The sequence below is a fragment of the Micropterus salmoides genome, unplaced genomic scaffold, assembly GCF_014851395.1.
Source record: "Micropterus salmoides isolate LMB-PRFRI ecotype aquatic unplaced genomic scaffold, ASM1485139v1 Ms_hic_scaffold_4, whole genome shotgun sequence".
NCBI lineage: Eukaryota > Metazoa > Chordata > Actinopteri > Centrarchiformes > Centrarchidae > Micropterus > Micropterus salmoides.
This window is the reverse complement of record NW_024043372.1, coordinates 28,577,409-28,602,592: the sequence shown is the minus strand read 5'-3', so window position 1 is coordinate 28,602,592 and position 25,184 is coordinate 28,577,409. Positions and strand designations below refer to the sequence as shown.

The 25,184-nt window shown below is 41.7% G+C and overlaps 1 protein-coding gene across 5 annotated transcripts in view; it reads right to left on the bottom strand.

Annotated features, from left to right (window-relative positions):
* celf4 (CUGBP, Elav-like family member 4) overlaps window positions 1–25,184 on the bottom strand; it is an 87,214-nt gene that overhangs the window by 26,190 nt on the left and 35,840 nt on the right. The window lies entirely within an intron of this gene.

Below are 25,184 nucleotides of genomic sequence, written 5' to 3'. Positions count from 1 at the left end.
TTCTCCATAACACTTTAAAATGAGTTACCCATTCCTTCCTCTCCCTCGTCTCCTCCCCTCTTTGACAGCCAAGAACCCTACTAATGTTTTTAATGTCTGTGTTGCATTATTTATCAGGCTGGCTGTTGATATGGAACAAAGGACAAGAGGGATAAAGGAAGTGGGGAATGGAAAAAAGGGAGTTAAAAATTAGTAAAAAAAAAGGGAAAGAGAGAATAAGGATGTGAATAAAAAAGTGCTAGATAGGAAAGAGAGAAGTTTTAGAAGGGGTGAAACCAAACAGGTGAGAAAGAAGAGAAACTAATTGAAAACAGTAAAACAAAATGTGAAAAAGGAAGTGGGGGGAGGACAGAGCAGAGACGGAAAAGAGGACACACGGGGAGATGAGGACATAGATCAGAGTATAGGACAAGGTCAGCCCAGTGCTCCCAAGGGACCTATAAGCCGGCATACATATGAGCACTTTTACCGTGACCCATACAAATGGCCTGGCCTCAATCTGACCTAATTGTGTTTCACCTCCGCTGGTTTTATATGCAAGTTACAGTCTTAACCTGCACGGTATATGATGGTACTGACCCTCTGAGGTTATGTTTAATCTTCCTGGTCTTAATTTCACTCTGCACTGAGATTTTTGGGACCTGGAGATTTGGGTTTACTTTATATTTTACTAAAAAAAAGACCCTCCCCTGCTCACATAAAAAAACAAAAAAACATTCCCCCCTTTTCTGACCCCACAATTTGTATTAAAGCTATAACTGTTTATTTTGTTTTAATATCCATTCTTAACACCTAGAATGCCATGAACTAACTTCACAGATTAATCACTAAGTCTCTTAATTTGTCATTTGCTAGTTGAGCAGCAACATGCAGAAATGTCCGCTCATAAATTTTTAGCTACAGTTCAAAATAATGTTAAGTGGTTAAACTATTATTTTCTTTTGTCACTGAAAGCTGAGTGCAGTTTGATGGGCTCTCAATCAGTGGTTCCCATTATCCAGGGCTCATAAACTGTTTCAAGGTCAGTTTCATCATCCAGCTCATAATGGGGTGAGTTAGCACCAGCCCACTGGACAACCGATCCCAAAACAGTTGTTAAAACCAGACGCTGACTAGCACGGATAGCTCCCCTTGGATGTCTGTGGTTGTGTTGTTATCCAAAGCCAGATGGCATCATTGAGCAGCAGTAGCAACACAATGCACTGACAAAACAACAAGCTCTCCATAGCCTAATGCCAGCATGAGAAATAAAATACCATTTACACAAAAAACCACTGAGGTGTAGACATTCATACATATAGAAACACATGTACACACACAAAAAGGCATGAGTGTGTAAGCTTACACAATTACAATTCCACACTTATAGTAGTATAAATAATAGTATGCAAAATCACATATTCGCCTATGCATCCAAGCATGCACAGAAACATACAGCAAGACACAAATAAGCCCACACGCACACACATAGATATGTAAATGTGTCCTTGTGAGTCAACATGTGCTGTGAATTGGCTCATCCTCTCAGCATGCACGCCTAATACCTTGCATGTAGCGTGCTTCTTCTCCTCAGCCTTGTAAATGCGACCGCCTATTTATCCACGCATGTGCCTTTAAAAACACCAGCGAGTGCACACATACACACACACGCGCACACACACACACACACACACACACACACACACACACACACACACACTAAGCTCCATTGTTGCTGAAAGTCCACCTCAGCAGCCTTGTGTTAGAGTGGCCTTGGTGTACCACATGATCGACAGCTCAAAAAGAACTGCAGCTACATGAATGCATGGGCACACACACATCCGCACACACATTCTTGTTACACTCCTCTGTTGATTATGTAACTCAATGACAGCGCTCTGCCTCAGTGCTGCCATAGATTCCCTGCTAACTAGAAGCTGAGGGAATACATGGTCTGCATGCAGTCTGTGCTGTACCAAACTGGTGAGTCATTCTTCTGAATCAGTCTAGTACGTCCTGAATGTCTAGTGAGGCCTACAAGATTAGCTCAAAACAGTGTGGGACTGTAGTTTGCTATATTGGATTCTACCTTGAAATAGGACAAAATTGAAGTCCTTGATCTGAGTTTTGCTGCTTACTGTATCGATTTCACTGTGTGCAAACTGCAGAAATGAAGTTACAAAAACACGATGACAACTCTATGGGATTTCTATCCGCCGAATTTCTGTACAGTACCTTGTTATGTCAAATGTGCTTCAAATATAATTTATTACAAGTTGCTCAAGTGCCAGCATCCAAAACCACACACAATCTAATACAGGCACACACATCTACAGCAATTCACAACACTCACGAGGACAGAGGAGCACACAGTCGCTCACACTCCCATCATTGTCTGTGAAAACGAATATTGAAAGTATGCTTTACGGAACTCGGGAGAGGAGGTAGGATTTTCTCATTTTCACCCTCGTCTAGCAGATGTGTTTTTGAGAGAGAGAGAGAGAGAGTGGAGCAGTGCAGGCCAGGTCATTTCATTATCACAGTGAGAAAGCACTCCATGAAACTCTCCCAGGGAAGCAAGGAAGGCTGCCTTCATAATATTCCTCCTCTACTATTGTCAAAACTCGCTCTATTTTACATTCTGCAGCTGAAGGCCCTTTTTTCTTTTACATTCCAATCACTTTCATTCTGTCTCGGTCCCATTTGAATATTGAGGTGTTTGGATTTCTTTGTGCTGTCTTGTTCATACATATATTTACCGGTTCTTAAGTGTACTCTGTATGAAAGCAAGCATCCGAAAGGGAGCAGTTCCAGATGTTGAGATTCTCTGCAGGAGCAATACCACAGCGTCTAAGTGTATACTGTGAAATGAACCACTGGCACTCAACCTGGACCTGCTTTCCAAAGTATCTTAGCATGCGCAACACCCATCTTGGGATGGAAACATTCCAATGGAAACATTAGCTGAACAAATATGGTTATAATCCTGAGATGCTTCTGGGAAAATGGGACCTTGTACGCAGGGAAAAAAAACTCAGTAGCTGAAAAACTAGAAACATTTAACATGCATGTAATACATTTCACCAGTGGTCACAAATAGGACAACCTATTTTAGTATTGATTTTAGATTAATTCACGGAAGCATTACACGCCCATGGAAAACCCCCCGCATTTCCACCTAAGCTCCTACAGTACATGTAAAAATTTAATTTTATTGACTTTTGCAGCCTCTTGAGTCACAGAAGTATTTTACAACATCTGTAGCAAAAGGGCAGCTCGTACCCCACCACCACCCTTCCACTGCGGACTGCAGAGAGAAGTGCCTTAATGTGACTAATGGAACTGGAAACAGCTCCTGTCAGGAGGAAAGTTATTTTTCCCATGGCACAAGATGTGTTCATCAAGAGTGAAATTCAGGTCAGTCAGTCAAATAGCATCGCCTCACCTCATACTTCGTGATCTTCTTTGCAAAATGCCTAGGCTAATCTTGGTAACAAATGTTTTCCCAGCCAACAAGTCACTCAGCAGACAGAGAGAAGCAGTTGTATAGAATATAGAAAGGTTGGGAATTTACTAAATTTACCCAATGTTAATGACATGCTAGCTCATGACCTATTCAGTGATGCTGAATAGGACATGAGGTGCAGTTAAAAATATATTTCTCTAACTACAGTTCTTAATATATGCATGACGAAAAGTATTTTTCCTCCTGAATATTTTAGTGACAAGTAGTGGAGCAGATTTTTTGTTTATTATGTCTGAAATATATTTTATCTTGTGCTGTCGACGTGGTGTGTCCTATATGGAGTGATGACTGAACCAAAAAGGTTCCATATTGGGCCTCATGCTCTTTTCACTGTACGTGCTGCCATTGGGGTCCATTTTCAAAAAACACAATATCTCCTTTCATTGATTTGCAGACGATATACAAATCTATTTACCTGTAAAAAGATAATAATAAAGCTGCAACTCAGTCCTTGCTCAACTGCCTGGGAGATCTTAAAATATGGACTGAGGTTGTTGTGTTCAGTCGACCTGGGGATTTAAGTGCTTGTGTAGATGCTCTTGGTATTTTAGGTACGTATAGTCGTCCATTTACCTAGAATCTAGGTGTGATCTTCGACAGTGCTTTTAAATTTGAAAAACAGATTAGTTCTGTAGTAAAAACCAGTTTATTTCAGCTGAGACTGTTGGCCAAAGTCAAGCCCTACCTGCCACGCAAAGACTTTGAAAGAGTAATCCATGCATTTATAACATCTCGACTAGACTACTGTAATTCTTTGTGTGTTGGAGTGGATCACTCGTCGTCACTCCATCCATACAGTTAGTCCAGAATGCAGCAGCTCGACTTCTAACTGGAACTAAAAAGCGTGAGCACATTACCCCTGTCTTAGCCTTGCTCCACTGGCTTCCTGTCTGCTTTAGGATTGATTTTCAGATTTTATTGCTTGTCTTTAAAATTTTAAATCCATTGGCACCTTCTTAAAGCACTGAGGTCATTCAGTCAGATGCTCCCCGATGTCCCCAGATACAGGCTAAAAACTAAAGGTGACCGAGCCTTCTCAGTAGCTGCTCCTAATCTTTGGAACACTTTACCTGTTGAAATAAGAAATGCCCCGACTCCTGACACTTTCAAATCCTTGCTAACGATGTATCTTTATTCATTGGCCTTAAAGCAGAGTTGAGTAGTGACGTTTATTTTATTTTTTACTTTTTCTACTATTATTGTCATGTAAATTTGTTGTCTATTGTGGAAAACACTTTGGTCAACTAGTGTTGTTTTTAAATGTGCTATATAAATAAACTTGAACTTGAATTTGAACTTGATTGGCAAATACTAAAGTTCCAACCAGATGAAGTGAGTAAAGTAGTTTCGGCTTGGAGATGAAGATGCTACTGGAATATTTTAGCTGACATTTAGCCAACAGAAAAAACTGCCAAATCTTTGTGTGGCTGCAAACTACAGGTATTTTTTGTTAAAGTTATTTACCTATTGACTACTATCAATTTAGATGAAATTCATGAAAGAAGGAAGACAGGTATGTGTTACAACTCAAACAATCACAACTCTGGTAAATACAACCCTTCTCGTCATTTCTTTGTTATAGGTGTAAACTCCCCTTTAAAAAACTTGAAATTTTGCATGCTAAGGGAAAACATTATGTACTTTGTAAAGCTTTGTCTATAACATTTTATTGTATGTTAGTGTCTTCTAGTTAATTCTGCATTAAATTAATACATCGAGGTTGTTATTTCAAGAATTAATACTAACTATCTATCTAACTGGTGTTATCATTCCCTGCCCATTTCCTCACAGCGAACTCTCCATGCTGTTCATGCATCTGACAGACATGCACCATTATGCAACAAACAACAACTGCTATTGCCCCTAAAGTACACAGACTGCATTTCTGTTTGACCAGAACTTTCAGGTTGCTCTTAGACGTGTTGATAAGGGCTTGATAGTTGATGAATGGTTCAGTCCCATTAATCTCCACTAATGTCTATACATCTCAGTGAGTATTGTTCCTCTTTACTCCCCTTGTAGTTCTTCATCCTGACACGTGGCCAAACACCAAACCTCTCGTTTGATGTTAAAGTGAAACATATTGCGGAGAGCTTAATGTCTGTGTGTGAGGGGGAAGAAGACTATGAAGCAAAACACCCCAGTCTCTTTCCTTTTTGTTGCATTCTCTTCTCATTTATCCCTTTTTATCTTTACAGATAAACGGAGATGGGCGATCTGTTTCACGTCAGATCAAGGATGAGAAGAGTATTTTTTTGACGGGACGGGACGGACTGGCCCAGTTGTTTGAGCTTGGATTGAGTGGCATGCTACAGTCAGGGTGAGTGGATGGGAGTAAAATAAATATATTTTGAAAAGCATCCAGATGAATTATGAATTGGGACAGATTGTTCTTTCTTTGGCTTTTACTCCGCAGCACTGAAGTGGTTAGTGGAACAACAACATGGCTGCAGTGTGCATTATGGGAAATTAAACATTGACCCTCATTTATCAGTATTTCCTTATATATATATAAATGTAGCAAGATGATGAAGCACTGCACCAAACTTGCTCTGAACAATAACATGGGTACAAAGGACTTTACGCTCTAATTTTGCTGCAAAAATGGGTTTGATGCAGAATATTAAATATACATAATACTAGCATCTGATCTATTTGAAACAGAAGAACAAGCGTTATAAATTACCTCATACCCCACAAATATGCTAAAGCAATTCGATATGAAACACATTCCCTATCCTAACCCTGAAATCCCTCTCAGAGCAACAGTGTGAATGCAAAATGCAGTCACCATCTTTGTCGGGCCTGTTTCGGTATGCTGCTGCTTGCTCCGTGGTGCTGCCGTCCCAGTAGTGTCTACCGAGCTCACCACATCTCCACAAAGGGAGATGAAAGGGAAACACACAGAGATCACAAAAGGAGGCAAGCCTCTCTGTCCAGCCCTCTGATCATCGCTGATTCCTTCATCAACATGGCTTTTACACGCCGCTGAAGCATACACAGGACGTAAAACGAGAGAATGATAGACAGGCATACACACAGGACACACACACACATATTCAAATCAGATTCATCCAAGAGCGAGGTAGTTGATTCCTGACCTTGGGAACAGTATGTGTTACAAAATAGCCTCAATTTATTCTCTTCTGCTCCCTGATTAAATTTATGTTGCACACAAACTGGCTCTGAAAACACTTTCTCCAACTTTGTGAAGACCCGTTGTCAAAAAACTAGTTACAAAACACAAACATTTTAAAAGCTGCGAGTTATCACACACCCCCACACCTCCTCCGGTTCTTTTCTCTTTTGCCTGCAGTTGGTTGAGAACAGCAATGCTTTTCTCACATCCATTGTTTGATCCATTTCACACCAGCCCACCTCTTCTTTATCTCCTCCTGTTTTCTCCTTCTTTCACTGGCAAGCAGCCTGAACGCTCGCAGTGGTGGGACGGCTGTCGAGCAGTTTTGAATGAGAGGTTAAAATGCAAATGTAGTTTCTCTTTCTGTTTTCATTTCTATTCTAGTTCCACGTCTTATTATTTTCCCTCGTTCTCCTTCCTCCTCTTCTTCTGCATGAATTTGTTGTTGAATACACTAAATAAGTGTGTGTGTGAAAAATATATTTTCCACAGTTAATGCATAAAACAGTGCACCCCCATTTCCCTCCATCTTTTCAGTGCTCTACCTGGATAGCAATCGACAGGGGATGAGAGGAGAGAGGGTTTATGCTTCTTGCGAACACTTTAATAGGAGTTGACGGTTGAGAATTCTGTTGTCACACCGTAACTGGATAGAAAAAGCACATCATCTGCACCCCCAAATGATTTTACCCTGTCAAAACCTGTTAGAGCTTCACACGCCTGTGACCTGCACTTGTACATACATTAAATCCTCACACACTAAAGACTAATTTGCAAATGTGATCCACACGCATGCATACACACACACAGTTGCATGCACAATTGCTCTCTTACTCACAGATACATTAAAGATGTCAAATATTCCATTTTGTGCATGTACAAAATGTATAATTTTGTGATCACATCTGACTGAAAGTCTTTTGTAAGCCCTGAACACAGATCGATTATCACACCACAGCTTGATCCATCACAGCTAATAGAGGACAGAGCTGGGGTGAGAAACAAATAGGCTACAGAGCACGCACACATACAAAACAACCCCTTGCGATAGTTACATAATTAGACGTACAGCACCTTTGCAATCAACAACTCTGATGTTGCCATGGGGACTATAGCTTTGACTATAAAAAGAAAGGATCTATATGTGGAGGCGGTTGAGGGCGGAGGTGCGGAGCCAGGCAGTGAGAGAAAGAAAGAGGAGAAGACACGGCGAATGAGAACGTGTGAGAGGATAGGTGCGAGAGAAGTGAAGGTGTTGCTGAGGGGCTGAGCAGCTCCATGTTTATGTGCGAGGGTGCGTCTGTGTGCATAGTGTGCCTGCATGTGTGAGATTAGAAGTGTTCAAACCATCACTGTGTGCACCGTGTGTGTGTATGTACGGGCGCTGCTGTGTATGTACGCTTGCAGGAGGAGGGGGAAAAATGACAAGGACAAAATGTGATAGAGTTGGTTAGTAAGTGAGAGGAAGAGAAAGAAAAAAAAAAGCTAACTAGAGAGAGGGACAATTTTCAGCCTCTCTCTCCCTCCCCCTCTAAGCTGACTGCATTGCATGGGCTTTGCAGCATAGAGTGAAGATTAGGCCAGACGAGAAAGCCATAAATTCTACTTTTCTCTTTCCAGAGGTGAACATAAATCATGGCTGGTACTGGCGTGCCATCACTGGGTTTTTGCTTTTCACTTATCTAATGTATTAAAAAAAAAAAAAGAAAAAAAATGGCAAGTTCAAAAACTGTCATATTCTGAACCGGGCACATTCCTTTAACTTCCATCTCCCCACAACTTTTGTCCTCTTCTCCAGCCACCACTGAGGTACAGAGATGATGAGTGGGTTCCAAATAATTGAGTATTCATGAGCTGCATATCGCTGGACTGTGTGTGTGTGTGTGTGTGTGTATGAGAAGAAGAGAGTGAGAGCTGACTTGAAAGCCCTGTGCATATGAAAGATACCTTACAGCATATGCAAATGTAAATATAGACACACCATGAATGCACTCACTGAGGTAATGCAACCACTCTTATGTTCAAATACGCACTAAAATACACACTAAAATGCGCGTCCACACGCTTCCACATAAACAAACTTTTGTTTTCTGTCTTACAAGGTTAGGGGGTGAGGAGATGGTGTTGTAATGAGCTGTCACTCACAAAAGCCTGCCCTTGTATTGGAAAATGGCACGGAGGGACACAGGAAAAAAATAAAAATAAAAAATAGAAATGAAAGATAAAAACAGAGTCAGTGAGAAGCTCCAGAAACAACAAATGACAAACTTGAAAACCCGTTTTCTCTCCGTTTTGGCCCTTTATGCACACTGAACTCGTTCACAATGCTAAATGTGACCTGCTGGTTCCGGCTGGGTCGGTGAATGGACCTGGTCCAGCACCACAAAGTAATGTGGTAGTAGTAGAGTGGTCTCTTGTCAGATAGCTGTTTCATTCGACGTTGACGGTCTGTGACCTTGCCACTCTGTTGCGGTGATGCCACTGGTGCGACAACTGCAGGAGGCCGTAGCCAATCCAGGGGAAGCTACAACTCATGCTCCTCAAAAAGGCTGGGGTTCTGGGCTCTGTGAATGCCTGTTGGTTCGTCTGCAGTGTAAAGTGCCATCTATACTAGTTTGCCACAGCTCAAATGCTCAGACACGGACCAGTGGCTCCTGCTCACCCACTGAGTACTTCTATTCAGGGCAAGCAGGAGTCCATGTCCAGGTTGCGTTCCTTTTCAGGAGCTCTGGAATATTGAGGAAGGAAACGCAGGAAGTGAGCTGTCATGGAACGAAGCCAGTCTGGGGCCGGGCAGGGCGGCTCATGTCTCCACATTTGAGTGAAATGGGCCATTCAACATAAAGAGTGCTTTTATTTTTGATACTTTAAGTTTACTTTTACTTTATTTTTACACAGTACTGTAGTATTGCTACTTTTACTTAAGTAGAAGATCTGAGTACCTCTACCACCATGCATGGGTGTATGTCTGTACTTCCTAACTAAAACCCTGCGAGGTCTTTTATGCAATACATAACCCCAATACTCCTCTGCTCTCTCCAAACTCAGCTCTGCCCTGAAATGACTGTATGACAGGATCTAGACAGATGAGAGATCAGCTTCTCTTTCCTCCACACTCACGCGCGCACACACACACATGCACACTCTCTTCTCTTGCCTGCATATTTTCATCAAATAATCACTAATTCCACACTCCCTGACTGATTAAATATAGAAAAGGCAGGAAGAGAAGAAGAAGAAAGAAAGAGATGAGTGTCAGGAACGGCGAAACAGAGAACATCGTGGGGAGAAGAGAGGAGGAAGTGTGGAGGAGGAGGAGGAGGAGCAAGAAAGGAGTGATACAGTCAAATCTGCCTGTTAGGCTCCGCCAAAGAAACAACAGGGAGTTTTTCAGTAAGACAGCTCCATTTGCTCCCAGCTAGAGCCCAGGTGGGCGATGTGAATGTTCTCTCACTCCCACACACTTAAGAGTCAAAAATATGCACATGCATGTGATTGAATGCAGGATACACATATGCACATGTGAGCACTGATGTTTGCTTGTACTGTACCAGTCAGCCTATACTCACACAGCAGGAATGTGCGCGCACTATGTCAACAGCAAAATACACTCAGGGCATAAAGAGAATTTCGTCTTTGTCAAGCGTCAAGGACACACTGGTCAAAATGTCGATCTATCTCATCTTTGTTTTTTATTACTCTCATTCATTCCTAAATTCACACTGATGGCTTAAGTTATTCAGTGGCCTGTAATAATGCCAGAAGCCAGCTCCCTCTGCACATCCGCATACAAAAAAAACAAGAGAAGACTGAAAAGGAAGACATTTAAATTGGCGACCATGAAAGTGAATGTAGCACTGAAAAATAAATTAACCTTTTATTAAATGTTTTTTCTTTATATTTTTTTTTCTAACTCTCCATTATGGTTTCTTTCTCTCTCTGTTTCTTTCACTGTCTTTCATTTGCATCTGTTTCATTTCTCAGACCCCTCTGTTTCTTTCCCCCTGCAAAACTAAAGGGTTGAGCTAAGGATAAGAAAAAGAGAGTTGAGTGTGTGAGAAGAGAGTTTTAAGTAGCAGATACAGAGCCAGGGGAAGTGAGAAAGAGGGGAGGAGAGGGAAATACGATTTCATTATTAATGGAGGAAAAGTTCCTTCAAATTGAACCTGTAAAGTATCTTCAGCTTCCTGTCTTTTCGAACGAAGGGAGACTGGGGCAGGAAGAGGAGGGGAGACCTGAATGAAGAAGGGGAAGAAGGTAATGGCAGGATAACCTTGTCAGAAGAAGAGTTTACATTCCTTTATTTAGCCGTAGTCAGGTTTATTTTGGTGTTTACTGTCTTACTTTCACTTGTCACTAAGTCAAACTGAGGGGTCAAAGTGGTCTTTGTGAGTAGACATGTAACAAGGAGGCTTCGAAGGAAGACTATGAATAAGTCTGTTTTAGATAGATTTGGCTTTACAGCTGATATTGCAGAATTAGTCTAATAAATGTATTTTTTATACTTGCTTTTGATACAGTTGTACTTTTTTCGTCTCTCAAAATGGGAGAATATCAATGTTCCGTTCTCCTCATGTTACCCAGCTCAATATCGTCTTAATATGACACATTAAGGAGACCTCTCAAAGGGTTTTATGTTTTTTTTTCCTTAGGTCAAATGTCCACTGTATGTTTTTCTGGGTCAACATGTTGAAATCACCCACCTACAGCGTATGGCAAAGGCTATAAGCTATAGTTATACTTGAAACCTATGCGCTCTAATTTGGGGACAAGAGCGCTTTCTCGACTTTAGACATATCTCCACAGTAGCTGAATGGATTTTTACCATTCAAACTGCATTTGAAACGTCCATTTCCCTTTGTTCTATTTAATTTGAAATAGACAGACAGCCCTTACCAATTTCTGACAAAACTGCATAGTCTCACTTTAAAATGTCTGTATGCCACATGGTTCCTCATCACTCAGTTAATTTCCCCACTACATGGCAGGAGCTTCTGCTAACATGTCATGCTCCCTTGGTATTGATTCCCATCCTCTGCTTTGATGTACTTTGCAGGAATGGTGCCAAAACACAGCAGTTTTTCATACATATCGTATCTTTTTAAACAGACCCCCTTTACATCTGGCAATAAATGACTCAAATGAACCTGTTTTTTGTCCAGACTGAGCTTAAACACATTTAAGTGCCTGTGAAAATGCACCCAAGGTACTCTGGAAAAGGAGATCCAAACACCCCAGGGATGCATTTTGCTATTATGACACCACCCTGTAAATCCAATATGGCTTTAAATTCAAATACAACCACATACTGTATGCAGAAATATAAAAAATGGGGTGTTTTAAAAAAAAAGTTGTTGTGTTTAAAATAGCTAAACTGCCGGTAGCTCACACCCCTGATATGACCAGTAATTACTTGTAAAATGAGACAATTTTGGAAAAATGCACACATTGTTACAACTTTCCACATATTTGAATAGGTTTGTGCTTTTCTGAGATAGACAATTGTATGGCTGGATACGTATGCTTGCATTTTTTGAGGGAGAGAACAGGGAGAGAACAGGCAGGTTCAGCGCGGACCACTGAGATGCATTTTAATGAAATGCAGAAAAATAACTCTATATCAAGGAGCCACCCAGCAGAACCCATTGGATGCTTTGGTTGTGAGTGATGAAATCAAGAGTTACATCTACAGCATGTTAGGAGACCACTTGCAATTGTCAGACCGCCACCTTTAACATCCAACCACTCTGAAAACTTCCCTCGGGATATCCCATATGTCAGTGGTAATGTTTTACGTTGTATGAGCTAAAGTTAAACCGCTTATGCAACTCTGCGGTGGAGCGGCCTTTATTTTCATTACCTGTCAGGATAGGTATTATGTCATTCTTATGACAGCGCTGGCCAATATGTCAGCCTCTTTAGGCTGAGTGCATCCATCTGTGTTACTATATATCTGACTGTAATATCTTGCTGGCCGTTGGCCAACTATACTTGGTCTGCCAGGGTTGCTACTGTGTTTCACCGTATCTCTGCAACTCTCTCCTCTACCCTCACCGCCCCCACGCACCTAAAAATATTGGACATAGTGATAGGAAAGCAGATGTTCCAGCGAACTTTTTACATCCTTTAAAATCCATGAAGAGAACTGACCATTTGTACACTTCCAAGAATTTCTGCAAGGACCAGAATCCAAATCCATAACTAAATGCACAAGTTTGTTCTTCTAGTGGTTGCAAAGACATTTAGCAAGAAGAAATCTATAGATATCCAAGTGAATACTCTTATGGAGGAGTGCCTGCGAATGCTGAGGCAGAATGACTGATTTCAGGCGATAGTTTCTCCCCTACAGAGTTAAGAGGGCCCAGTGGCCCTTGGGAGCAGCCTGTCACAACTAGAGAAACTCCTGCTGGAGCCACTCTGTTGAGGTTTTCAGCTGGCTCCCAGGGGGTCCCCACCACCACTTACCCGTTGAAACAAAAATCAATGACTTAATGATCCAAAACAGGAAATAGAATGAGAAAAAAAGAAAGTCCCTAAAACAACAAAATGTCTTTTGGCAAGGGACATTGTGTCCTGGGCCTTCATTTGTTTGTTTGTGTATGTGTGTTGAAAGAAATTTGCCGGGATGGTAAGTGAGTATATATGTGTGTGTGCCTACATGCACGCGCAGCTTTGAGAGAGTGAGCTTACCCTAGCTTAGTGGCGCAAAACATATTGATTTATTGATTGCCTGTTTCACCCCCTTGCCATCTCTCTCTCCTTCTTGTTCTCTCTCTCTCTGCCTGTTATAGAGGCTCCGGGGAGTTGAGGCTGCAGCAGGGACTGAAAAAGGCACGTGAGGTTGGGATAGATGGAGGAGGAGAGAGAGTCAGCGATGGATAGAAAGAGACAGAAGGCTAGGGAGGGGTGTCCCATGTGAGAGTTGATACAGCAGCCTTTTAACCAAGGCCCCTACATCTTTCAGATTTATGAACTAAGGTCACGACCAAATCAAAACCTTGACCCATCTTTGAGGATGCCGATTTATAAGCACCTTGTAGTGCGGGAGTGGTGGGGACTTGGCAGGAGCTAGTATTCTTCTCCTTGGCCCTGGCTTCCCTGCGGAGAGAGCTGGATCAGGGCTAGAGGAGAGGCTGGCTGTAATTTGTGATTAGCAGAGAGGTTGTGGTTTATGATATACTACCCCAGGCTGGTGCAACTCCCAGTTCAGAAGAATGTCACTGTCCCACGCCATATATAGTAAAGCTTGCTGTCTCACTAAAGCAGAGCAGGCTGGATGAGGTCAAGTTCCAACCCTGCATAATAGCACTTTTTCAAGATCTGCTTAGTCACATTGGCCTTAGCATGCTAGCAGGAAACCCTAACTAGCCCAGCTGAGTAGCCTCAAACAGACAGCTAAACATTGCCACAAAGTATCACTAACACATAATGACACTTAATGGGAGCTTATCTGCAAATGCTTAAGATAGGAAAAAGGCATCAAGTGCACCGTGTAGCTAACAGAAACATGTGTCACCATTGATTTGTACCCCCTCCAGTTGCTTATGACTCATGGGGGATGCTTATGACAAGCATCCTCCATGTTACGCAACGTCCCTTCCTAAACCTGGTCTCTCCATAAATTATGGACAGGATGAAATACGAGTCCCCATTCGACAGCCCTTCATTTCCCGCTCCCAGGGAGACCCAGCACAAAGAAAATTTGCTTTTCATTTTTTTTTGTCCCTCTCAGAACAAGAACAAGGGATGCAAAGAGATGAACGAAAGTGAATTTCCTCACGTGATGAACAAACAGTGAATAACAAAGAAGAAATCCACTTGGAAAGAAAGTGCAAAGTCATAGCAAGAGAAAGGAGGACTACAGTAGGTCTTTCCATTTTCCCCTCACCAGTTGCCTCCTAGTTGTCATGGTGACTTCTTATCCCGGGGCTGGTGCTGGTCTGCTCCCCCTGGAGGCAGCTGAGATATCAGGTACTGGAGGGCCACAGGGGCCGAGGCCTTTCTATTCTTAAATACACAGCATCAGGCAAATGCAATTACAAACCCGAGGAGGGCCAGAATCTAATCTAATAAAGTAGATGTGGTACATGTGGTGAAAGCCTGCCACCCGCCCGAGATGGCACGCCCAGGCACAGAATGCTGCGGCCCCCCTGCGGCACTGACTGACCCCCTGCCATGTGAAGTGCTGGAAGAGACTAGATATATGACTGTTACAAAGCGCACAGCAAGATCTGTCATTTTATCTTTAGTTCAAACCCAGTGACTGGAACATTTCCTGAGTGATCTGTTGATTAAACTTTACAAAACAGTCTATATAGGCTAAGTTGTGACTCCTCCATGTAATCCTCCTCACTTTTTGTGCATGGAAAACCCTTTAAATTTGGCATCGTAGACATTGTATTTAAATCACAAAGATTTGCTCCTGAACACCTAAATAATACTGACTGTATGTACATATATTTTGTTTTGTAGCATAATGGTGTTTTGTAAGATCTGCCTGGTTTCATGCACTTTGAAACATGATTCCTGCAGCATAGCGTGTCCCTGAGACAGTGAGTCGAACAAAATCTGTCTACTCAGAGGGGTTAAAGAGTCCAATTGAGTCTTGGACGTCAGCTCGTCAACCCCAGCCAACTCACTCAGATTACAAATGAGAGGATCTGATGATGTCGACGGTGGCCAAATTCCTCTAATTAAAAACACAATGGCTGAAAACACTGCAACACTGGCTTGTCTTTACTGAGGGACGCCCACTTTGCCCTTATTAAAGGAAACCTGGAGAGGAAAGGTTAATAGCACGGAGCTCTGTGATACAAGTACTGGTGTAATCCTATTAAGTATAGTACAGTTGCAGGACAGTGGATTATACATATATGTCTCAAATATGACAATGTTACAACGCTGCTTTGTATTACTTCTACTCTATATTACCTTTTTGTTACACATCAAAAACTGTCGATTACATTTTCTCTGCTTAAGTAAGTGTGCAGGAGATTTATGTTCTTCCCATCTCTCGATAAAATCAAAGAGCTGGGAAATACTCCCTTCTGGAGAAACTTTCCTGCAATTTCTCATCCAAGCTCCAGTATTTCAGATTCACATTCATGTCATGTGACAGAATAAAAGTAATTATGATGACAATAGATCATTAGGTGGGGGTGACGTCTAATTTATGAGCTATTTAGCTTTAGTTAAGCATCCAGAAAAAAACAACTAGCATTACCAAAGTGGAAATAATGTTTTTTTAGTACAACATTAGTTACAATGGTTAATATTACATATTAAAGTAAATAGTGTTAAGAGTAATGTTTTCATTCCTTCAACACTAACATGAAAGTTTTATATGTGAATGCATGAATAGCCTTCTTGGATAATATTAAACAAACAAATTATATTGAACTATTGAAGCGCACAAGGGACCGGAAAAACTTCCCAGAAACTCACTTCTCTCGCACAAAGCCTATTTCAACACATTAATGCAGTGTTATCCATTGCTTTGAAACAAATCTCTGGCAGGTTCAGACAACTAAAGTTTAACTCATCAGTCAAAATCAGCAATCACCATTCTGGACTGATCAACAGACAGAGGGACAGATTAATTTAGGCCTTGTGTAATGTATTCTGTGCCTGGAGACATGCATGTTATTTATCAAACAAGCTCACTGGCATGGAAGAGTAGTTTGCTTGTCATCTGAAGCCCACCTTGCATGTAATTAGCAAAATGTACCTCTCTGTCTTCTTCTTTATGCATATACATTTAGGACAGGTTCACAGAAATAATGAGAAAAGATATGATAAGTGTGATTGTGGACATGTGGGCACAAAGAGGGACATATCGCAGAGGTCCATGGGCCAGGGACAAATGTGCGTCATGGAACAGCAACTACCTGAGTTGAACCGCAACTTTTAGATTGTGCACCTACTTTCCCTCATGCCTGCTATGAGGTGTGGATGAACCCTGTCATCTCCAGTGTTTACTCTGCAAACCACAGTATACGATGGTAGCTTAATTATTTGGCCAGACACTCAGGGACCAACCAGTACTCATGTGCTGGAATAATACAATCTGACCCCAGGTTTTCTGTGAGTCAATTAGATTATGGACAATTTATTTAGAAATGTGCACTGTGTGAGCACAATATTAACTACAATAACAAAAGTCAAGTAACACCACGTTTTGGCACGGGGTCCCTCTACAACACAGGGCCACAAGATTAGCTAACAGTGCTGGAACCACTTTAGTCCTTGTACCTTGATGTTGCAAATTCATATAACAATTTTCAGTTCATCAAATTAGGTGCAGCTAATTGACACACACCTGGGGCTTCTAGGGCCGTAAAGATCTGTGGCTGTAGCCTGCTGACAGGCAAATTCTATCCTAGTTAAAACAAGCTTTTTGCACTTTTGGTGCACAATGTCTATAGGGTCTGCTGTGTGTCCTGGTCTGAATTTGAAATGTCCATCAAATATCGTGTTATATATTGTATATAACTGTATTTAATATTGTTGCAGATGTGGAGGGTTTCATTTAGGTAGACATACTTTTATTGGAATACAATAATAAATGAACACAGTCTCTGATCATTTTATAACTACAAAACAAATGGGGGACATGAGTAAGTATACTTTTTTTGATAAGGAGGTTTCCTATTTTGAAGTCTCCAGACTGCAGATACATACAGCAATTGCCCGGTTCATGATGTTTAGATATTTATTTTGTTTAGAAGAGCTCTTCTTCCCTGAAAATATCAGGGTTTTTAACTGTGCAAGCAGTTCTTATTGAATTGCTGGTTTTAAATGCAAGACAATGCGGGCTGAATTAGTGAGAATTCACAAATTTGCTGGAACTGAGAGAAAAAAATTCCCTACATATGGATACCATTTCTTTGAAAGAAAACCCCTGTTGCTCAAAACATTCCTCTACAACAACGAGGTCAACTAAAGTACAGCTTCTGGTAGTTAAAAATATTTTGCACGAGAGGAATGAAATAAACTCTGTGTTGTCTCTGCAGAGGATTTTGAGTTGACAAGAGCTGAATGTTATTTCACTTGCCATTATTATGAGACTAATTTGAACCAGGGTATTATAATAAAGACTATGAAATAGTCATGCATATGACTATGCATAGGGTATAGAGCAAAGGGAAAGAAAGGGGAGCAGGAGGAAAGCACTCACGGGAGAGAGCAAAACATAGAAAGAAAGGTGCACCGGGAGATGAGGTTGACATGAGATGATACATGCATGGTAATAAATGAGAAATAAAGAGAGAAAGGGAAGCAGAGGAGAAAAGAGGAGCAGTGTTCTTTCTCCAAGATAAAAGACACATTACAAGACTTTGAACACATTTTGACATATATTTTAAATTTGACATTTCTTTCTCTATCATGGTCCCTCAATGACAAACAAAAGTTAATCAAAGGAGCCCGCTAACTCAAAAGCCCCAACGAAGGGGAATTTTTGAGGTCTTCTTTCCAAAGATGTGCTCAAACAACACACCTCTAAAATAGACTTCTCCAGCGCTTAGTAATTTTACTGAAAAGGAATCAAAAAAGTAATCCTGTAATCCGAGCCAATCTGCACACAGGAGGCCAAACAGCCAAAGAGCTCACAACATGTGGGCCAGATGAACCTGCTCTCTTGGAACCTTGCCTGGACAAACAAGACAGTAAGCTTGTAAGGTCTGTGCGTCAGCACACCTGACAACAGCCAGGACTCTGCTCTATAACACATGCAGGCTTTGGCAAGGCGTGTGATAATTTAGCATAACATGATGATGATGAAGTTATGATGACCTAAGGAGGATTATGAGCTGGTAAATCTTAGTAGCTACTGGAAGCTGTATTTTTTTTGAATGCTCACAAAGTAATTGTTGTTTAACTTTGTTAAAACCATAAAGGTTTTAACAAAGTTCTAGCAAGTGAATACCAATTAGAACATGGACACAAGTAAACCCCAGAAAAACTTTTTAAGGTTAATCAGGACATGATGTCAGGACGCCGCCACCGTTAATGTGCTTTATTATATCCTGCAGACACATAGCATTAACTCCTAATGATGCAAGGAACACGTGACATGAGGGGTACCCATCATGCACACAAACATGTCTAAAAGTACATTTTTGTCTAGAAGAGTCAATGCTGCTCAATCTAATCTAATCAGGCTACTACATACTCTAAAAAGCACTCAAAGTTTTCATCCTCTCACTGAGACTATCCTGCTTGTCCATTTCTCATCCATATGTGTTCCTTCTACCTTCTCACCTGTCCTCCCCTGCTCCTTTGTTCCTATCCTCTTGTCCTCTTTTACTCCCCTGTTGGTTCCACCTCTCCCCCCTACCTCTTCCCTCTGCTAATGAGCAGGGTAATTACGGTTGGCCCAGGCCAAAGGGAGAGGGGGAGGCTGAGGAGGAGAAGACAAAATAGGAGGAGAGGAGCAGGAAAGGAGGAGGAGACCCTGCCTAGTCTAGCCTGGTGCTCCAGATAGCATTAGTTCTCTCCTCTGCTCTCCCTCTCTCTCTGACACGTAGCCCTACGCTTAATTAAACATGCCTCGGAGGGACGCAGAGAGAGAGAGAACCACACAGAGTGGAGACAGAGAGAGTAAGACTGAGAGAAAGAGGGGGGAGAAAGTGAATTCATGTTGGCAAAGAGTTAGAGGAAGGGAGAGGGAAAAGTGAGGGTGATGCAAATGCAGAGAGAGAGGCAGATAAGAAGCTGGTGATGGAGTGTGAGAGAGGGGGGAGGTGGGGAGGATGAGGGGAAAGGTGGTGGAGACATGGCGAGGAGGGTGGAAGGGTGGGTGGTTAGTGAGCCAGATAGAGAGAGCTGGAGGGGGTGTGGAGCGAGGTAAGAGAGCTAAGGATGAGGAAATCTTCTGTAGAAAAAATGAGTGAGGTCTGATGGAGACAAAAAGGAATTAAAGACTGGGAAAGAGCGACGGAAATGGGATTACAATAATATATGAAAATAATAGCAAAGAGGCTCTGATGACACTGTGGAGTAGCAGCTGCAGAGAAACCAAAGTAGTAAAAATGACGCCTAGAAATATTATATCTGCATCCTCATTTCAAAACAGCAAGTGTGAAGAAAACAAGACTATAATCTAAAGCCTTGCTAGCACCATAGGTACAATGTTGATGTTGAATCTCTCTTAGAGCCAGCCTGCACCCACAATATGAGAGTGTTTAACCAAGAAAGAAACAATTTGATGGTTTTACTACTCTAAAGAGCATTACGGTCACGTCACAGAGTGCTACGTCAAGTGAGGCCTGTAGCACACACAAGTTTGATGACAAAATACAAATGACACATAGAAGCTTTTTCTGATCTTACACCCCCAAATTTTGGTAATTAAAATGTTTGTGTTCATGATTCAAAATCTGTTTCCTTCACAAATAATAAGTATTCAGCTCCCACAGCAAAGAGCAAGACCACAGCCACATATTGACAAGTAAAACCATAAAATATAAAGCTAACCATACCTTGCACATCCCTAATAAAGAGAATGAGTGACAACATCCTGCAGACCCACGCCAATTACTGGGCTTTGCTGTTGTGAATACTAAACCAGGCTACTAACAGCACAATTATGAATGTGTAATCACATTAAGGGGACATGGAGACTGGTTTCAACCTGGTAATGATGACATGCAATTAGAGCACAACTGTTATCTCCAGGATCTATCAATAATTCATCACCACATGCATTTTGTGTTCCCCAAAGATGACACCCAATAATTAATAACTAGATACATGTGTGTCTATCTGTTCTCCAAATGCTGACAGTTGATGCCACGTAATTGGACTCAACTTTGTCTGCAGTTTTAAGACCGACTGAAAGAGTTGGAAGAGAAATAAAAAAAAAACCCATACAGGCCAAATAGCCTCTGGATTTAATGAGGTGAACATCATTTGCCAGGCGGTTGATGCTTACTAAGACATACCTCTCCCTGTGACAGGAAATTGATATGTTTGTGTCTTAAGAAAATGATTTTAGAAAATCACAGAAAAGTCAAATAAGACTTGTATAGTTTTCTTGACAGAAAATAGGCATTATAATATACTTCTCCAAATGTATGGCAATGTAGGAAAGCAGAGGAAAACAAATAAAATTGTCACACTAAGCTAGATCACCAGTTGTGACCGCACACAGCCGGATACTCTGTCAGCCTCCATTAAAAAAGATCTGTATTCCATCTTTTTGCTCCCAGGGCCATGTTATGTAACTTCTAAAACGAACAACAGTTGATAAATCAAGTTCTGTTGTTTGAGGGGTGAAATGATTCTTTGCAAAGGCCCAAGGTTTAAAAATAGAAAACAACAATCAAAGAGGTGTACATTTACATTTAGAAAAAGACAGTTTCAGTACAGCTTACAAAGAACAATGAAAACAACCTTCCTAAAGTTGAATTAAAAAACGGGAGCTTTGTCGTGAAGAGTCAACTGCCAGTGTCAACATTTGGGCTCTGTTGACAGCACTGCAGCTTGCATGCCGCTACGAGTGTCGGCAGAGTTTCTCAGCGGTCCGCCTCATTTTTGAGCGAGAGGCAGAGCAAATGCAAGAAACTGGCTCTCCCAGGTCCTTAGCATTGCACAGAAAAACAAAAAGACAGGAAGGAGTGAGGACACAGCGATGGAGAGCGAGCTTCAGACAGACTAACAGGGTCTGCGTTATTCACCGCAAGTGGCTTTGGAGTGCATTGTACTTTTAAACTTTAATGAATACAGCCCTTAAGTCATGATGTAATGAGATCAAGAGAAGAAAAATAACAGAGAAATCCCAAAGAGGAATAGGGGAAGACAGGGAGGGGAGAACAAGAAAGAATAAAAATGCTGTGTCATTATTGTTGACTCAGCACTCATTGAGTAAACACATCAGAATCATACTGTGCGCACGCTGTCCAGTATATGCACAAACCTGCTATAACTCACTGTTAAATTACTATTGATTCACCAGTACGACTGCCTGCACACAGCTCGCAACATAAGGATTTGTATATCAAAGGTCTGCCTGAAATTCCAAAGAGAGAATAACAAAATCTGGGAAGCACAAGGTGGTACCGTGCTCAGACCTACGTTTACTTGATGTGACTGATTACGATGAGTAAGATGAGGATTATTCAATTAAAAAAGCATTTGGTCCCCCATCATCAATTCTGTTATCCCAATTGCTCACTAAGCACATTTAAGACATCCGGAATAAGAATAAACTGTACATCTGTGAATGATCTATGTTACCCATCCTCCTTCATTGTAGCTCAAATGGAGGGTTAAATATTGGTATGGTGCACTGCACAGTCGTTACAGTTTTAAACTGCATTTGCAGCATTTTACAATAGTCAGGGTGGGTAGCTGTTTCCAGGTAAAAATCCTTAGGTGTGTAGTTGAAATAAATAGAAGAACAACTGTGTGGTATGAGCAGAGGCAGTAACCCAAGCTGAGGGGATGAGGAACAGAGCGCCATCTGTGCAAGCCCACACTTAAAGTACAGAAAAACATTATTCGCTCAGAGGGAGGCAAAAAGCAAGCTGTCTTTGAGTTTAAGGAAGAGTCAACATCAGCATTGCCTTTCCAAGACGATGAAAAAAAATGAGATGGTGACTGAGTGATGCAGATATTTTCCTCTTGGACTGATTGAACTGTCATTTATTAGCTACAGTGCACATTGACTTACATTATTATTTTGGATGACTGCCTAGATTGAGATGCAGTTATTTAGATGTATTGCTGAGTGCTAATGTACAGTAGGTCCAGTGGCAAACGCACCAAGCAGCAGAGGCCTTTAGTTGATGTGATGTTGTTATTGGTTAAGTATCTGAGGCAAATGTAGCATGTCTGCAGCAATAATATCATGAAATAGTCATCAGGTCATCATGTTTAATGTAGTATTGCAGTGTAGCTATTACTGTGTCTCTGTGGACATGGTTGCACTTAGACATCGTCTTAAATTATGCCTTTGTGTTTGCCTCACTAGTGTCATTTTAGCTTGTTTGAGATTAAGGGAGCTGCTGACAGTCCAGTCAGAGTACTGGTGACACAGTTGCAAAGGGATCACTGGAAAATATGGTGCAAGAACACAGAGCAATGACTTCCCACTACCAAAGGTGTCCTCAAAATCAATAAAAAGATAAACAGGAATCTCAGAGATTAGAATTTAAAAACATACTGAGGTGAAGAAGCAGACATTTTAATTATTAGTGTGCAGAGAGAGCTATTCATGGCAGCCATTAAAAGAGAAAATATACACCAGGTAGCTTACCACTAAGTGCTCCTGCAAGAGCCATGTCCATCTTTTTTAGTCCTTTACTGCCCAGGAAGATGTGTTACTGTTAGGTAAATGAATTATTGGTTGGACTGGATACTTGCCAAAGACAACCTTGCTGTGAAACATGATTGTTAATTAGGTCTAGATGTGCTTAAGGGCTAACAAAACTGCACAAGCACCACATCTCCAACACCCAGCTGAGACTACAGCCTTATCTTCGCTACCTTGAGTAACTTTACAGGCCCAAACCTCTGACTAACTACCTCAAAATGCTTTGCCCTTTGGCATTAAAAGCTGTTAATGCATGCCTCAGTTTAGCCATCTTTCATAAAATGCTAATATTCTGTTTTGCAGCCGGTGGGGAATTCATTTGTCTGTTTAATTTCACAGGTGCCCTTAACGCACCGATCAACAACAGGCGCCGTTCGTGAACAGGCAGCACCATCTGTGTGCAGGGAGTGCCAATGGCCCTGAAGTCTTCGCTCTTTGCCACCAAGCACTAAGACTCCATTAAGAAGCCTGGGTCCATGCATCTTTGGCCATCATTTATTTGGCAAAGGCAATTAAAATGCTCCCCCACCCAAAGACAGCATGTGTGGTAGAAGCCACGTCTCCTCTCTTAATCACTGGTAGTAATTAGTTCCTGCAAGCGGTATCATTAGGTATCAGCGCTGGCGCAGTTGTCACAGCCAGCGCATGTCTGGGATGACAAAAGGAGATGGAAGAAAAAAGAAATTCTTTGCTGTAAAAGAGAATCTGGGCAAGTCAGAATCCTGTCCAAAAATGTTACAAGGTTGTCCCACGAGGGGCATAATCCATCAAAGTGATTTTTCTTCTCTCTCTTTCACCCACCCCCTCCTGTTCCGCCCCCCTGTCTTCTTTGCAACGTAATCATTTTCCTCTCACGGCGTTTGACATTCATAAAGGATGCTGGTGCAAGTGCCGCGTCTTGCCAAAGTTTGGGATGAGTTTTAGAGGTGTATTTACAGTGTGGGATTGCCAGAGGTGAGTTACAATGTTCCTCGGCAGAGATACCCTTCTAACTGTCCTTCTTGCCTAGTTTCTTTTGCCCTGCACTTCTTCTTTCCATCATTTTGTCCTGTCCACCATTGATCAGTTACAGAATGGAGCCCTTGGCTGCACTGCTTTTGGAAGGCCACATTGTCTATACCTCTAGGATTAAGCGTTATAGCATTGATTGATCAAAGGGACTGGGGCGCATTATTCTTTAGAATGACTGGTCAATCAGTCAGTTCTAGTTTTGCTAACCCTTCTGACTTCCACAGGAGCCACACTTTGCTACGCTAAATGACATGTTGAATCTCTCTGAGCCAGCCTGCACACAGTAGCAGTTATTAAGGAGGCAAATAATGTCTTCAGTAAAATGGAGCTTGTTTCTTGGATAGAGAGTTTGTTCCTCTGAGGAGTTCTGTTGCAGTTTTTGTTGGCAAGAACGCAGCTGTTCAGTCCCTTAACCACCTTTGGTTTTCATCAAAATATCCCTTATTCAAAGTTTCTAGGGAGCCTTAGTGGAAAGGTTGTTTACTTACAGTCTGCACAAATATGCTAACAAGCTGTCTGAACATACAAACCTTATTATCACACAAACCTTGTGACTCAGTCTGGCCGACGCTCTTTTCCCCTCTCTGCAGATTCCTATTTCAATAATGACGCTGCATATTTTCATTCTGTTGATGCGCGAGTGCAGCGCATGTCACAGCACTTTGTCAAATATGTAGACAGAGTTAAAACACACGCACGCTGACGTACGGGAAGAGGGTGGAAAACAAACATCATCTGACAAGTTTGTGGCATATTTGGTTCAGACAGTGTGATTCCCCCTGGATCCAAGATAGTGGCAGCGAGGAGAAGAGGTGTGGGAGGGGAGGGCGGAGAGAGAAAGAGGGAGACAGAGTGAACTCCGTCAGAGCGCAATTGTTCTTCCATGTGGAAAGGTGACAAAAGCAAAGTGTGAAAGGGCTCACCAGAGGGAGGGGGTTGTGGAAGAGAAGGATGGAGAGAGAGGAGGGATGAATAGAAAGGGAAAAGGGAAGCTGTAAGAGAGTGAGAAGGATGGGAACATTTTAGATGGTTGTAAGCTAGCTGGTAAAGTTGTTGCTGTGTAAGCAGCATTAGTGCACTTTATCAAAGGACAGGTTCAGATTTGTTCAAGTCTGTCTTTACTCACGTGCACAAATACATGTGCTGAGCGAGTCGTAGATCCCTTCCTAACATGACCACACTGTAAGAAAATATAAGACAAAATCCACGGTTGT